The sequence below is a fragment of the Lithobates pipiens genome, unplaced genomic scaffold, assembly GCF_037356315.1.
Source record: "Lithobates pipiens isolate NorthernLeopardFrog02 unplaced genomic scaffold, aLitPip1_a1.2 Scaffold_23, whole genome shotgun sequence".
Lineage (NCBI taxonomy): Eukaryota > Metazoa > Chordata > Amphibia > Anura > Ranidae > Lithobates > Lithobates pipiens.
In genome coordinates, this window is record NW_027507785.1 from 142,903,761 (window position 1) to 142,915,746 (window position 11,986).

An 11,986-nucleotide genomic window follows, 5' to 3' on the forward strand; every position below is an offset into this window, starting at 1 on the left:
GAAACAATGCCTATACACCATCCACATACAATCCACCCAATAGTAATTTTAGAAATCAGGATTTTTGCGAGGATCCATATACCAAAAAAAGAGGCCAGGATCCAAGAGAGGGTGCAGAGGGGGGAAACGACTACAACGGAGGAAAAAGAAGGCGAGTTTGATAGGAAAGGGTGTCTTTAATCTAAGTAAAAAAACCTTTTCCCAAGCAGAGTTATCTGTATTGGATAAGGGATTAAAATATGCACCCCCCAAAAGTCTTAATAAATTTAACACCTTCATAGATGTACACAAATTTATTAGGAAAATTAATGTTCAAAGATATTTGACAACTAATCCGTTTAGAACAGGATATACAGCAGCCACGTTTGGCACTGTACATTCAGGGTTATCTAACCCGTCTTTATTTGTACCCCCTGTACCTACAGCTCCGGCGGTAAAAATTTTTAAGGTTCTTGTACTTGGTGACCTAGAGAAACTTCCTATTAAGCATGTGAATAGGTCCACCCTCTCACAGGCTGGTTTTAACTCTTTGTGTGAACAAAAGGAGGTCGTCGTGCGTCTTGCTGACAAAGGGGGTGGGATTGTTATCCTGGACAAGGAACAGTATAAAGCCGAAATGTGCAGGATACTAGAAGAACCGGGGACATATAAATTACTCCCTAACAATCCCACAAGTCTTTACAAAAGACAACTTAAGAGCCTTGTCGAGAAAGGATACGACTCGAAAATTCTGAATAAGAAAGAAAAATCGTTTTTGATCCCTATTGCTCCAAGAATTCCCACTATATATTATCTACCAAAGATTCATAAAGATGCGATTAACCCTCCCGGCAGGCCTATAGTGAGTGGTATCAATTCTATCACCTCACGTATAGGTCGATATATAGATTTCTACCTGCAACCTTTAGTGAAAAAAAAAAAAACTCCCTCGTATCTTAAGGATACAGGAGCGACAATTAGGAGACTGGCAAATATAACTCCCCAGGATGAATGCATTATTGCCACAGCAGATGTGGCTTCTTTATATACTTGCATTCCACATAGAAGGGGTATAGAAGCTGTCCGCTATTTTTTGGATCAAGAAGATTCTCTAGCGCCATTCCAACGCGACTATCTCATTGAACTGCTTGAGTTTGCAACCGAGCATAATTATTTTTGGTTTAATGGGAATTACTATTCACAGCAGAGAGGTGTAGCAATGGGGGCCAAATTTGCCCCCAGTCTTGCCAATTTATTTATGGCAAAGTGGGAGGAGGATGTCGTCTATGCCCATCATAACCCTTCGTTGGCTTTATGGGCAAGATATATAGACGACATCCTCCTCCTATGGAATGGCACACCTGAATCGCTAAGAGAATTTTTTGATACTTTGAACCACAATGATAGGGGTATTTCATTATCACTAGAAATGAGCACCTCTAAGATTAACTTCTTGGATCTAGAAATTGAAATATTAAATAATAAATTTGTGTTCAAAACACATTTCAAAGAAACAGATCGGAACAGCTTCATTCCCCTAGATAGCTGCCACCACAGAGCGTGGCTTAATTCCGTTCCACGGAGCCAGTTTCTACGTCTTCGGAGGAATTGTACAGATCTAGAGACATTCAAAATACAAGCCAAAAATCTTAGGCAGAAATTTGAAGATAAGGGGTACGATAGAGCTATTTTGGATAGGGAAATATGCAAGGTTGCGGAAACCAATAGAGAGGACCTCATTGTTGAGAAAACACAAAATGTACCTGATGATACCTACAGATGGTCTATGATAACAACGTTTTCATCACAGCATAGACAGATCAAGTCTATTATAAACAAACATTGGAGTATACTAAAAAACGATTCTGTGTTGGGCCCCAAGCTACCCGAACAAGCTAAGATACTTTTCAGGGGGGTTCCATCCCTACAGAAGAGTATAGCCCCCAATATCTTAGATCCACCCAATCGTCCATCCTTTTTCCACAATATGACGGGTTTCTACCCCTGTAAAAAGTGCAGTGTATGTAGATACAATACCTTAGGGAGACGTAAGGCCACCGAATTTACCTCTACAATCACTAATAAGACACATAGTATTAAGCCTTTTTGCACTTGTGACACCAAGTATGTGGTATATCTAATCACCTGCCCATGTGGCAAGCAATATGTAGGGAGGACGATCAGGACATTTGCAATCAGGGTAGGCGAACATATATCCCTTATCAAGAGTAAAGATTCAAAACACACTGTCCCTAGACACTATAAGCAGTGTCACAACAGTGACCCTACAGGAACAGAGTTTTTGATCATTGATAGGTATACGCCACCCTGGAGGGGGGGTGCCATGACCAGGGGTGTATCCAAGTTAGAGACGTATTGGATATACACTATCAAGTCTTACTCCCCGTTTGGTCTAAACGTGGAGTGGGACATCAATGCATTCATCGATAATGGTTGATGTAGGGTGTTGGGTCCCACTCCCCGTTTGGTTCGGACTTGGTGTGCAATATAGATGCATTTATCGATGATAGCTGAGGTCTGTCCATCTCTCTTATCTATATTTTTACTTTATTCAACTTATCCCCTCCTTTTTTGGGTATATATGGTAGAAATATGTGGGGAAAATGTACTTTGTGCGTACTTGTAGATGGTTAAAGGCGACTCGGGTTTGGTCCACCTAATGTGTCGACACATATTACTTCCGGTCTCCTTTTGATTGGGCCACTATATTAATAGAGCGCTACATCTGAGTATATATATATATATATATACCTTAAAACTCATGACTACATTTGATTTTTATAAGCTTTTATATTTTCAATTTTTTAAAATTAGAATAAAAATTCCCTTTTTATGCGTAAGCCATCGTCCATGTAAGAGTGTTACGATGTAATAATCGCCTATTTGAGTGGATCTGGTCACATTTTTCCATTCATTTTTCAGTTAATACCCTTAGGTAGATTTTAACTACTTTTTTGGGTAAAATTTCTGGAAATAATATCTTTTCGAAATTTGCCTTCTCTATTTATTTTTCCTGTGAAATGTGGCTACACAAGCTAATATGCGATTATAGGCACTGCGTTCCTATTTTGATGCAGCGTCCGAATGTTTAATGTTGTCTATATTTTTTACTTTTTTACTTATTTTTTACCAATGCTTTTTCTACTAGATATATCCCTCAGCTGAGAGTACATATTCTATACTTTCCTTATTTAATATATATAAAAGATTCGTTCTTGTACCGATCTGTACATTACCCTAGAGATGGCGTTCTTTTATACGTCTATTTTTTGAGTACGGGGACACGGAAGTGACGTTATGGCGCCGGGATGTGGATAAAGTTGGTGCGTTCCAGGCTGACCACTCCCGTTCGTGAGATACGCGGGGGGGTCACGTTCATTTTACTTTTACTTCCGCTAAGGTTAAAAGATCGGCTGAACATTTCAATGTTTATGCCTGCGTTCTATTTGGACGTTACTGGCATTAGGACGCTCGTTTAAACATACGGAAGTCATTCGTCTAATATATATAAGAGTATGGGATGTAACAGCTATTTGACTAGAACCTTCACATTACTAAAAAGAGGCGTGGAACGCACGCCGGCGGCCATGTTGGATACCGGAAGTGATGTGTGGTGACACTGATGGAGGAAATCTTGTCCTGATTGGGGGTCTAGCTATATAAACTGGAGGGCTGCCTTGAAGTTGTACCCCAGATGATGTCTGCTTAAGACGAAACGCGTCGGGACTTCACTGCAGCCTGAGATTTTACTGAAAAAGCGCTTATGTTCTTTGTACACGTGAGTTTGATAATTTTCAATTAAATTATTTGAAACGAAAAACGGAGTTACACTATTGTGGTCCCTGCTTTCTTCCTTTATATCTATCCCATTACCTATGATGATCTATGTGGATGGAGACATACCGCAGAGAAAATAGCTACACTTGAAAGCCTTCCAGAAAAAGACAACACTCCAAAAATAGCCTATGTATACCTACAAGCACATATGATCCTCCAAATATAATTTTGAGTAGGATCCATTAAATCTGGTAAGCCCCCATTTTATGTGGTGGAGGGTTCACGCGGTGATTGTGTGATTATCCTTTGGAGAAGGTGTAGGACTGTTTTTCACTTCATCGTGTCACACACAGTAACCTTGGAAAATCTGGAGAACTCTTCATCTGTTTTCATGCTGTTTTTCCACTTTTGTGGACATATTTTTTTCATATATATTTACTTGGACATTCTAGCTTTACATATACAGCAATTGAGTGTTTAAATGTTTATATATTTTTTTTATGTGTTTTGTGCACAGTCTAACACATGTATTGATTACATTGGTCACATTGTAATGTGGTAAAAACAAATAAGCGCTACACGTTTTTCACAAAAATTTATTATGTCACATTTGCACACCTAGATGTTGTGTTAGCTGCTGTTTGTATACTGGTTACACATTTGAATAGCGCAGTGTTTTTGGTTCTTTTTGGAATGTTGTTGACATTGACCTGTCTTTTTCCGCTTGTACCTCAAGGTGACTATCTTGGCATTTGTCAAGAGGGTTGAGAGTGCCCAAAGAGATTGCATATGGGCACATAACCTTGAAAGCGCCCGATCTCCTCTGATCTCAGAGGCTAAACAGGGTTGGGCCTTGCTAGTACCTGGATTGGAGACAACCTGGGAATACTAGGTGCTGTAGGCTTCTTTTTATGTTGTTGCGTTGACTTGTTTTTGTTTTGTTTGTTTACCAAGGTGACCATCTCGGTGTTTGTCAAGAGGGTTGAGAGTGCCTGAAGAGCTTGCCTATGGCCACATAACCTTGAAAGCACCAGATCTCGTCTGATCTCAGAGACTAAACAGGGTCGGGCCTTGTTAATACCTGGATGGGAGACCACCTTGGAATACTAGATGCTGTAGACTTCTTTTTATGTTGTTGGCGTTGACTTTTTTTTTTTTGTTTCTTTCCCAAGGTGACCATCTTGGCGTTTGTCAAGAGAGTTGAGAGTGCCTGAAGATATTGGCTATGGCCACATCCCCCTGAATCTGTTCCATCTCATCTGATCTTGGAAGCTAAGCAGGGTCGGGCCTGGTTAATGCCTGGATGGGAGACCGCCTGGGAACCCCAGGTGTCGTAGGCTTCTTTTTTTTTTCAAATATAATTTTTTCTCCAAACAGGGGAAGACGGTCCCCCGAGTACATAATGATTCAAGGCACGGATAAAGTACTGTACCAAGATCCAGGGTCACACAAACCCCAGGTCCCTCCGGCATAATCCATTCAGAGGGGGGGTGGGGCCGTCATTCCCAATTTTCCACTTTTTCCAAAAGAGAGAGGGGGTGGAGGGGTTGAGAGATAGGGGAGGAAGGCAGAAAAGAGAAGGGGTGAAAGATCAGTAAAGGAGAAGAGGAGACGAGACACAATGGCAGCCACTGTCCAAGGGGCCAGTCAAGGAAAGCTCAGAGCACTAAGGTGATAGCAGGCGACATCCTTCCAGCGAGAATATAAAGGTATTCCAGATGTCCCAGGTTTGTTTAAAAAATTCTTGTTTACCTTGTGATGTGAGGATCAAGTCCTCCATTTTTTTTAATGTCCTCTATTTTCCTAAGCCAGTGAGTAATGAAAGGGGGGGAACATTTTTTCCAATAGAGAGGGATGCAGGATTTCGCCGCATTTATCACATGCCGTAAAATTGATTTTTTAGTACTTCTTAATGGGAATCTGTGAATGGTGCAAGAGAAAGAATGTCTCTGTGCTGGGGAAAACGAGAAATTAAGGTCCTTTTCCCAGTTGGACAGACAGGTTAAGTGTGGGTGATCTGTTTGAGAGAGAATGTGGTCCAAAGGGCCTTCGCTCCTGCATAGAGTCTCAAACTCCGTCTGAGGGCGGGCGAAAGTTTGAGTATTGGGGATGGAATGGAAAAAATGATGTTGTTGAGCCGCTCTCCAAAAAAGCAGTTGGAAAAGCCCTGTCGGATCTGTTAGGATTGAGAAAGAAGGCCATTTTTCATCAATGACGAATTTAGACGCATGGTCTAGGTTGGAATTTCTAAGTGGGTCCCCGGTTCAAAGTTCGGATGGCTACGTATAGGGAATAGGGGGGAAGTCAAAGATGTGAGTGTGTTTTGGGTAGTGATCAGGTGACTGACTTTCAATGAAGCCCCTATAGTGGGATGTGACGTCAATTCTGTGGGTAAATCCTTATAGTACCACATGGCGCTTCTTTTTGAAAAAAACAAGTTTATTGGTAAATGGTACAGTATACAGGGAAAAAACGAGGTACAGTTATTGGTACATTCAACAGCCAACAGCAACAACGTTTAGAAGCCGTACTATCACATCAAGAAACCCAGAGCATATCTATGTAAACAACGTCAGGCATATATGTGTAAGGTAGAGTTAACCTCAGCCACCCAAGCCCTGAATGTCGGGGCCTCGGGCCGCATCCACAACCTAGCTATTAATTTCCTTGCACTGAACAATGTCTCCTGGGTGAAAGTCGCATCGGAGGGTGCCTCCGGGGCGCCCAGATCCAGGCCCAACAAACAAACTTTAGGGTCTACCTGAAGGGGGGAGCCCATGTGGTCATGTAAAAAATTTACTACCTGCAACCAGAAGGCTTGGATATCTGGGCAGGACCACATCAAATGGTAAAAGGAGCATGGAATACTCCCCACATGGCGCTTCTTAGCGGAATTCGGGAGTGAGATTGTCCTAGTTGCACCCAGAGCTTAGAAAGTTTGTTTCCATTCCAGTCCAATACACGCCCCAGATGGGAGGCCAGGTAGTAGCATCGCAAGTCAGGGAGAACCAACCCTCCCTGTTGTTTAGACAATGTCAGCTGTGACCACTTAAGTCTGGGATTTTTGTGGGCCCAGTTAAATTGAGTGAGCAGGGATTGAGCTTGCTTAAAAAACGGGACTGGACTCTGGATCAGGAGAGCTTGGAAAAGATAGGTACATTTAGGGAGTATGTTCATTTTAATGAGATTGCATCTCCTGAACCAGGAATGGAGGCCAGAATGCCACCCGTGAAGCAAACTGCAGATCTTAGTGACAAGGGGTGGGGGGAAGTTCAACATAAACGTACGCGCGTTGTCCGGTGGAATGTAAGTACCTAAGTACTTAAGGGCTGTATGGGTCCATTTAAATCGAAAATTGGACTGTAAGTCTAGTAACGTTTGTGGGGGGACTGCGACCCCCATGGCCTCTGATTTCAAGAAGTATCCCGTATATCTGGAATTGCCGAAGGAGATTTGGCAAGGAAACTCTGGGATTCGTCAACGAGAACAGCATGTCATCTACGTAGGCAAATGTCTTGCACTCAATAGTACCCATTTGGAGTCCCGTTATGTCTGAGTTTTGTCGAATTGTGGAGAAAAAGGGTTCCAATGACAGTGCGAATAATAGGGGCGACAGGGGGCAACCCTGTCTGGTCCCATTCCCGATGTCAAGGGGAGATGAGAGCACCCCATTCGCTTTGAGTTGAGCTGAAGGGCGTGAGTATATCTTACTTATCCATGCCAGCATCCGTTCACTCAGACCTATATGGCGAAATACCGAGAACATGAATGTTCATTTGACCCGATCAAAAGCCTTCTCGGCATCAGTACTCACGAAAAGACAAGTGGTCCGAGATGACTTTGCTTTATGGACCAGGGTAAGCACCTTAATGGTGTTGTCCCTATCTTCCCTGGTGGGAATAAAACCTAACTGGTCAATATGTATAAGGGACTGCAAGTGCTGTGCCAATCACGTGGCGAGGATTTTAGAGAATAGTTTTAGGACCGAATTTAGGAGGGAAATGGGTCTTTAGCTCCCACATAGGCCCGGGTCTTTGCCCTCCTTAGGTATCAACGAGATGTGGGCTCTAAGGCCCCGTACACACGAGCGGACTTTTCAACATCCAAAGTCCGACGGACTGATTCCGTCAGACTATTCGATCGTGTGTGGGCTGCAACGGACTTTTGATTCACCAAAGTCTGACGGACTTTAGAATATGGAACATGCTTCAAATTTTTCCGACGGAACTCCGCCGGACCCGGTCCCTTCGAAAAGTTTGCTCGTGTGTATGCTATTCCGACGGACTTAAAGCGACGCTAGGGCAGCTATTGGCTACTGGCTATGAACTTCCTTATTCGAATCCAGTCGTACGTCATCACGTTCGAATCCGTCGGAGTTTAGTATGATTGTGTGTGGCCAAGTCCGCTCAGCCGAAAAGTCCGTCAGAACTCTGTCGGAACTCCGGCAGAACTCCGGCAGAACTCCTTCGGAAGTCTGTCGGACATACGTCCTCTCGTGTGTCTTGTGGGCTTAAGGGTATCCTCAGGAAAATCCCCATTCGAGCTCAGAGTATTCAATAAATTCACCAAGCGCGGGCCGAGAATAGGGAGGAAGGTCTTATAGTATTGTGCGGTATATCCGTCAGGGCCCGGAGCCTTACCCACCTTCGGAGGTCCCACGGCCATCTGGACTTCTTCCAGTGTGATCGGGTTCTCCAAGTACTCCCGTGATTCCGATGAGAGGGTTGGTAGACCAGAACCGGTTACATATCTGTCTATATTGTCCTGTCCGGACCCCGAATCGGGCAGGTTGTAGAGATCAGAGTAGCATTTTTCAAAGACTTTGGCTATTTGGGTTGGGGTAGAGGCCCTCTGGCCATTCTCATCTATCAACTGTTGTATGTAAGAGGCAGATTTCAACTCCTTTACCGACCTGGCAAAGATTTTTCCGCATTTGTCCCCTGACTCCTACGTCAGTTTACGACAAAACTGGAGTGCCGCTTTCGCTTTATAATGGAGTAGGTCAGTAATCTGGGTACGGAGTGTCCCCAATTCAATCTCTAAGGTCCGTGAGGGGGCATGTTTATGTTTCGCTTCCACAGAGGCAAGTTCACAAAACAGATTAGCAATTTGTTCCTTCCGTGTTCGTTTGATGCGTGCCCCGTGCCTGATAAGTACCCTGCGGAGTACTGACTTGTGAGCCTCCCAAATTATCCCCGGGTCGCAGTCCTGCGTTTAGTTTTCTTGGAAATAAAGGTCCAATTCCCTGGTCACATCTGCTAAAACTTCCGGTATCTGGAGGAGGCTCTCATTAAGGTGCCAGAATAGAGACCTAGGTGAGGGGTTCCTAGAGAGGGTGTAGGTAAGGGCTACAGGAGCGTGGTCGGACCAAGTAATATGGCCGATGGAGGAAGAGTGCAGTTGGTCATGTGGAATCAAGAAGAAGTCTATCCTCAAGTACGATTTGTGAGGGAAAGAGAAAAAAGAGTAGTCCCTTTCCCCGGAGTGTTGCAGACACCAGACATAAACTAATTGGTCATTCAGTAAGCACTTAGTAATCCGCTTTCTAGAGGAAATGAGGAGCGAGGAGCAAGAGGCAGAAGCGTCAACCGATGGCGAAAGGGGACATTAAAGTCCCCACCTAATATCAACTGGCCCTCCCGAAAGTCACATAATCTGTGCAGGGTAGTTCTGAGGAATGTGTCTTGGTGATCATTGGGAGCGTACACAGTGGCAAATGTAAAAAGGAGCTCTCCAATGTGGCCCCTAAGAAAAAGATATCGGCCCCCAGGGTCCACCAGAGAATCCTGGAGAACCGAGGGGAGCCTGCTAGAGATCAGAATGGAGATTCCCTTGGTCTTAGAGGAGGGGTTAGTAGAGTGGTAGACCTTAGGGAAGGATCTTGACCGTAGAAAGGGGAGGCTAGTATTTTTAAAATGTGTTTCTTGTATAAAGGCCACATCAGTACAGGAAGTCTTCAGTTCTCACAGGAGGATCCACCGTTTTTCAGAGGAGTTCAGTCCCTTAACGTTTAGAGTGGTGACCTTGACTGAGTCTGCCATCGCTCCTCGGGGTGGAGAAGGGGGATGTCAGAGAAAAGCAAAGAAAGTTGAACCAAGGTAGGTATTGGGTAGGTAATGGATGGCGGGAACTAAGGGGGAGAAAGGAAGGAAAGGTAAGGGGAAAAAGAGGTCGGGCACCTCAACCTCAGGGGGAGAGGGAAATTAAGGGTTGTCCGCACTCAACAGTACAGGAATTGTATACTAAAACAGCACAATTATGCTATAGCGTTTACCAGATGTACACTGGGTTTAAAGCGCCATCCTACTTGGGTTGGTGGGTAGACAGGTCGGAGAGGGAGCCCCCGGATTCCAGTCCCCCCAGTCCCGGCAGTGGTAAATGTCACGTCTGATACCGGTATGCAAATAAAAGACAATCAGTAACATCATAGAACCAAAAAACAATAGAATAATCAAAACAGAGGTAGAGCATATAACTGTCAGCACTGAGGGGTCTCCTCAGCTCGCCCTAAATGTAGGCATGCATGTGGGAGCCCGTCGCAACAGAAAAGGCATCACAGAATGGGATCCACCACCCCCCGTCCCATACCCCAAAAGTACATGCAGCCCCTGAACAAATGCATTTCTCCCTTTGGCAGATTGTCCTCTCCTTACCCCCTCTCCTCCGTCCACGCCACGGGGGAAAAGGGGGAGGGAAGGGGGGAAAAGAGGGGGGAAGAGGGGGAGAGGGGGAGGGGGGATTGAAGGGGGGGAAGGGAAGGAGGGAAGGGAGGGAAGGGGGGGCAGCAAGGGAGAGGGGACAAACATGCGGAAAGGTCAAGTCCTTTAGCGCACCCACACCAGCAACCACCCGGACCCCATAAGTTTCAACTCCTCCCCTCCATGGTCACCACATCAAGATGAAAGATGAGCAGCCCTGGTCGGTGCATGGAGAATCCGGCAGGCAAGGGGCTGGGGCCACCATCCCTCCATCCAACGGGAGACTTCACCCGAGCAGCAGTCCTGGGGCCCGCCAATTAGCATCTCTCCTGCATCGCCGTCGGGGGCTGTGTAGAGAATCCAGAGGGAGGCTGGGACCGCCCAAACAGTAAGGGGTAAATCCTCCAGGGGGGTCCAGAGTCAAACTGGAGGGAAGCAGTGTCTCGTACCAATAGGCGCAATAAAAAAGTCATCCAGGGTGTCCCCGAAAGCTGCAGAAGACAATGTCGGCAAAGATTAGGTGGGGGCCAGAGGGGGGGACGAGGGGCGCAACCAGGGGGAGGGGACACATATGCGGGAATGTCAAGCCCTTCCAGTACAGCGCACTAGGTATCACTCAGACCCCCCAAAGTGCAACTCCCCCCTCTAACGTCAAGACTCCAGAAGGGAAGATGAGCCGCCCTGGTCTGTACATGAAAGAACCTGCTGCCAAGGGGTTGGGGCCATCATCCCTTCCTCCAATGGGAGATGCCACCAGCATGCCAGCCCCGTGTCCTGTCAAGTGGTGCCCCTCCGACAATGTCATCGGGGTATATGTGGAGCATCCAGGGGGAGGCAGGGACCACCCAAACAGTGAGGGGTAAAGCCTCCAAGGGGGACCGGTGTCAGACAGGAGGATAGCGGTGTCTTGTACAAGTTGGTTAATTAGACAAGTCATCCAGTGTGTTCCTGTGAGCAGCGGAAGGAAAGGTCGGTAAGGATTATGAATGGGTGGGGGCCAGGGAGTGCATAAAACTGCCACCAGATGACCGGGGCAGAGAGGGCAAGGGGATGAAAGTCAGATCTGGTAGGTGGGGGGGTGAGGAGTGTCACTCATATTACTCAGGTTGGCCATCCCTTTAAGCTGAGCCTTCTGCATACCCAGGATGTTCTTCTGTATAATCTAGCCTATCTGTATACATTAGCCTATCTTTTGTACACATTAGCCTCTCTGTATCAACTAGCCGGTCCTCTGTATACACTAGTCCGTCCCTAGCTTGTCTTTTATACACCTAGTATCTCGGTATACCCCGCCTTTCTGTATACATCTTTATACACTAGCCTCTCTGTGTACCCTAGCCTCTCTGTATAATCTTGCCTCTCATTATACCCCAGCCTGTATTCTGTTTACCCAATTTTGTCTTTTATATAAACTTGCCTGTCTACTGTATAACTTAGATTCTCATTATACCCCGGCCTCACTGTCAGCTTGTCTCTGTACACTAGCCTCTCTGTTTTCCCTAGTCTCTCTG

The 11,986-nt window shown here is 45.5% G+C and overlaps 2 pseudogenes; both read left to right on the forward strand.

Annotated features, from left to right (window-relative positions):
- Positions 1-4,562: 4,562 nt before the first annotated feature.
- Positions 4,563-4,681, forward strand: LOC143929035 (5S ribosomal RNA; annotated as a pseudogene).
- Positions 4,682-4,998: 317 nt separating this feature from the next.
- LOC143928985 (5S ribosomal RNA) lies at positions 4,999-5,117 on the forward strand (annotated as a pseudogene).
- Positions 5,118-11,986: the final 6,869 nt, after the last annotated feature.